Genomic DNA, 5,250 nt, shown 5'->3' on the forward strand with positions numbered 1-5,250 from the left:
CTAAACTGCTTTGAGATTTGTGGTAAGGTCATGATCTATGGAAAGTTCTTTGTAAGATCAGTTATTGGATTTATTGGAAGATTCACTCACTTGACTAAATGAGGGAAAATCAGACAAATTAATTTATAAGAAGTGGGTTAATTGCAACTATGTTAAGGGACTAAGTCAGTTCATGAAAGGAAAATGAGCCAACCACGTTTGAAAAAAAATAAAGACAATTGTGTTCCAAAAATTCCAATAACGCTTTGGCTATTGGGCGGGTATAAGCGGACATGGACCAAGTATGCGGTAAAATACTACCAGAATAAATGATATCCAAATGGGCTTTCGCATGAAAGCCTAGTTGTGTGAAGTTGTCCTGTTAGTGACTTCCTTTTGAAGTCTGGGCCTGAATGAATGGGCCTAACCTCTATCATGATCATGATTTTTCAATAATCCATTATCAATTTCGCCAACAAAAAAAAATCATAAGAGCAAGAAATCATATAAATTCCTACTTAACTTTAATTGAACATAGTTAAACATGAATATCATATTATTACTTATCAAACATAAATAAAGATTTGCAGATTCCATTAAGTTATACATTATAAATCCTAATCTGCTTGGTTCATTAGAGCTCATTTACTGATTCCAGCATTGACAGTAAAGTTGTGCAAAAAGTATCACCATTTCTTCAAACTTCAAATCTCAAAAGTTATTACTCTTTTGATCCACCCAAAACTCTTTTAAACAGATTCCTGCAAAACAAAGTGGTTTCTAGATCAAATCCCCATGATTTTACCTTAACCTTCAAATTAAAGAAATCTTTACAAGGCAACCACAAGTCTATTTCTTCATATATAGTGTAAAACCTTATTGTCTCCAATAAGAAAGCAATAAAATGAAGAGATTGGTTTTCTAATGGCTAACATACATTAGATGAAATACATGTCGACTTAGCCATAGCTAACAAGTAAATTTCCATTTCTGACTTAAACACAAAGAAATCACCACGGGCAAGCTAAATTTGGATCATTTTCATCTAAAATAAATTGCACAAAAGGAAATAGTGAATCATGGATATTCATGGGGATTATGAAGGATCGGTAGGATCTCAAGCCTTAAAGCATTACAAACCAATTAATAGGGAAATTCATAAACCACAACTCAACTTCACTACCAGCAATCATATCATCATGAAAACTTCATTCATTTCTAAGCCCATAAGGAGTAGGCAAAATGTTTGGAAAAGATGAATACAGAGAAAGGATTAGAGCCCAATAGAGCTGAAAACTCCAGAGAGAAAAATCAGCTTCAAAGCAAGCAACAAGCACAACCAAACATGCCAGAAAAAGAACAGCTTCAAATATATGCCCTGAAATTCTAACAAGGACTCGAAAAGCTGAAACCTCATCTTTTTTGAAGTTTTCTTGAGAATCTTTTTCCGAATTCTTAGCTTTTGTAAGTATTGTGTGTGTGTAAAGATGCAGAGATCAAAAAATGCTTAATCTGAAGGTGTATGTGAATTTTTATGCATAAAAATCAGAGGTTGTGGAAGGCCTAGAAGAGAATCCGTCAACCTCCTAAAATTTAGGAAAATGGCATCTTTTACAACTGAATTGGACAGCTGTCCCTTTTCTAGAAGTTTCCTTATTTTCAGCATCTTTTCTTAACCAATTTGGAAAGCTGTCCATCATCTATTCTTTTTCTATTTTTCTCAGCCCCTTAACTTCTGAAATTAACCCCTTTTGACCTCTAGTTTATCACATTTTAACCCCTTCCAACCTCTTTTAAAACTTTTCATCAACTAAAAGAAACATTACTTAAGTTTCTATCTCATTTACCTCCCTAAAGTTTCAATAATACCAACTAGTGTCTTTACCTCAACCTACTGTCCTCTTTTATCCCACAGAATCAATATTTACTAAATAACATTTAATTAATCTAAATTGATATTAAGCTATCAAGTACAAATTAATCATAATCAGCAAACTAGTTGACCTATCAATTAAGCACATGCGTAATTTGTCACGTCCCAAACTACCCCCTAGACGTGACTGACACCCAACTAACACCACCTGCCAGGTGAACCCCTTTCTCTAGTGCTTAACCATCTACACAAACACTGAGAGAAGAAAATGCAGACCTAATAGTATTATTAATAATTAAAGAGGAAATGATTATCGTCCAATATCTTAGTCAATCGATAGAAAAACCAACAATCACTCAAATATTAAAACTCTATCCCAAATCCCACACTAAGACCATAGAGCATCTAACAGAGTAACATGAGTTTATTGACGGGTATGCAAACCCTAAATAAAAAGAAACTAACTAACACGAGCTAGGTAAGTCTGAAACGAAAGCCTCCACGAACAATGCAGTGGCTCATCTTAGCAATAGGAATCACTCGAGCAAACTCGCCAGCCACTAGCTCTATCTCCCGCAACAGTGTCTGCATAGATATGCAGGTAAGGAGTGAGTTATACGTAAATATAACCCAGTAAGATCCTCGACCCGCCACTTTAAATACCTCTGGAACAAGTATTGGAAAATACAAACACACCACAAAACGAATGATATAATAAATATGATAATTATACAATAACTCAATATATGTGTATCAACAGAGTTATTAAGAATTAACCAACAAGAGTACCCATTAAGGACTTGTCATAATTGCAGTAAAAGAAATTTGCCAACACACTTACGAGTCCACAACGGCACCACAATGCCTCAAATATGTAACAGAGCATACATAATGCTCACTGAAGCATACACAATGCCCAAATATATCATGAAGCATACACAATTCTCGAGTGATGTACAAAGGCATACACAATGCCCAACATCATGGCGCACAACCGTATCAAACTCAACATCATGGCGCACAGCCGTATCAAACTCAACATCATGGTGAACAGCCGTATCAAACTCAACACCATGGTTCACAACCGAATCAAACTATCAAACTCAATATCATGGCGCATAGCCGTATCAAACTCAATACATGGCTCACAGCCGTATCGAACTATCAAACAACTTATAAAATAATATTTTTTTTCATAAAATAATATATTTGCGGCTAATCTAAAACCACCGATTCCGCCAAGCACACGCTTGTCCCAACACATGGACCAGGCAGAAAAAACACACTTTCAAAACGGATTTTAGAAAAGCAAGTATCAAAGCTTAATGTCTCACTTACCTCGCTAATGACATGTTTCCCAACCTTGCAACGTCTAGAACACCAACCAAACAGTCTTCAATAGCCTCACTCTATGCATAATATTGATAGACAATGTTAATTATGCTAGTCGGGGTCAATCTTAATGTCCCTAACTTTCAAGCTTAGAGCTAAGTCTTAGTATTTTACCCTTCAAATACTATATTCTTAAAGGTAATATACATATCCCAATTAGTATCACCACCCATAATTAATTAGTCAATATTATATCTAAATTAGTGGTACTAATATCCCAAAGATAATCAAAATCTGTGTAAGGAAATTAAGGTTGATTAGGGAAATATAGTGTAAGAAAATATAATAGCCAAAACAGTAACTCTAAGAAAACGATGGTTAAAGTCTCCATTCTGTAAAAATCCTTACTCTCACCATTTATATAATTATACATACCTAATCCTTACCAAATCATGACATATATAATTATTACATCTCCACATTAAAAGTTATAGAAATAGGAACTGCATCCATAAAAAAAAAAATCCCATGGCAGTAGCTTGATCAAATAGATTCCCCCACCTTATATTAAATTTCTAAAAAGCTCAATCATTAACTATTCCAAATTTTCTTCATTACTAATTGACCAAAATCAATTAGAAAGATATATGAAAATTTAACAATACCTGAGGCCTTCTTTTCTTGGCTTTGCTAGCTATAGACTGATTACAATAATACATTGCTACAAAATAATTTGATTATCAATGAAAAAAATTCAATAGTTTCTATGTCCTTTGTTGCACGCCGCCATCCTCCCAAAGCCCTCTTCTTCTTCTTCTTATTTTCTTTTGACTCTTTCCAATAAATAAGATCCTAGTACTAAATTCCCAAGTATATGGCACGTGAGGTTCAAAAGGTGGAGCTAGACCCATTAGATTTTTTTTTTTAATTAAACACCCAATCTAGTTAACTAATTTAACATTAATAATATATAATATACAATTTAGTCCATCAGCAAATTTAATTACTAATACATTAATATATTATAGTAAATTCTTTTTCACTAGCTTAATATTTGATCCAATAGCTACAAATTAAATTATTTTCTAATTGCACAATTAATAAATATAAATTAAAAAAATTAGGTTATTACATAATTAAAACCATAACCTAATTAATCGATTAAACTTCAAGTAGAACTAAATTAAATAATTATTCAAAAAGCTAAAACATTTTCAATTATTAACCTAGCATGCTGTCAAACTAATAATTAACAAAATAAGACATAGAATGAGAAACTCTAAGGAATGAAGAAAAGAAGTAGAGGAATACCACGTGAAACAATGTTGATCGGAAAGAAAAGAATTCTGAACGATGGCTGGCATCACCACACAAGCACTGGCTTACGCTTGAGGGTGTAACTGCATGCGACGATGTTAGACATAATTCGGTCAACATCAAAGGACTCTCAATAGTTCTGGCCAGTCAATGGTGAATTGACCGGCAGCCGGCGATCTTAAAACGAGACAAAACCAACGTCAACCTATAACACTAAATTAGAGAAGTCGATTGGTGTTGGTTTTAAGCCCAAACAAACCGGGATTTGAGAAAAAATCGAAAAGGAGTGGATATAGGTTTTAGGATTTCCTAGATTTAAAGATTAAGAGATTCTGGAGGTTTTTGAAAGAAAGAACAGAGGGATATGGGATAAGAAGGAGGTGGGGATTGTGGGGTGAAGATTTTAGGGAGATTGGGGTTGTTTGAAGCAGCACCGCCGGCAAAGGGTCTTGGGGCGGCTAGGGTTTGGGAGGGGATTTGGAGAGATGAGGGAGATGAAAGTGAAGTATTTGCTTAGGGTTTGGGGGGGGGGGGGGGTTCTCGGACAATTATAAGGGAAAAAGGGAATTAATTCGTAGCCATTAGATCTAAGGTAATCAATGGTGGGGATCAGCCCAGATTAAAATGAGGTCATTTTATTTTAACGTAGGAACTGGACTAGGTCAGACTTTGGGATGGACTGGGGGGATTTAAGGCAACTGGGTTGTTTAAAGTTGGCCCAGTCCAATTTTGAAACTCAAAATGGCCAC

At 34.8% G+C, this 5,250-nt stretch overlaps 2 long non-coding RNA genes across 2 annotated transcripts; both read right to left on the reverse strand.

Moving 5' to 3' along the window:
- Positions 1–470: 470 nt before the first annotated feature.
- On the reverse strand, positions 471–1,538 carry LOC142164793 (uncharacterized). Its single transcript, XR_012695822.1, has 2 exons — positions 1,392–1,538; positions 471–740 (listed from the first exon to the last, which is right to left on the reverse strand). It is a non-coding gene; the product is annotated as an uncharacterized LOC142164793 (long non-coding RNA).
- A 583-nt stretch (positions 1,539–2,121) lies between these two features.
- On the reverse strand, positions 2,122–5,011 carry LOC107794965 (uncharacterized). The gene is made up of 2 exons (XR_001650022.2): positions 4,496–5,011; positions 2,122–2,437 (listed from the first exon to the last, which is right to left on the reverse strand). It is a non-coding gene; the product is annotated as an uncharacterized LOC107794965 (long non-coding RNA).
- Positions 5,012–5,250: the final 239 nt, after the last annotated feature.

The sequence above is a fragment of the Nicotiana tabacum genome, chromosome 10, assembly GCF_000715075.1.
Source record: "Nicotiana tabacum cultivar K326 chromosome 10, ASM71507v2, whole genome shotgun sequence".
Lineage (NCBI taxonomy): Eukaryota > Viridiplantae > Streptophyta > Magnoliopsida > Solanales > Solanaceae > Nicotiana > Nicotiana tabacum.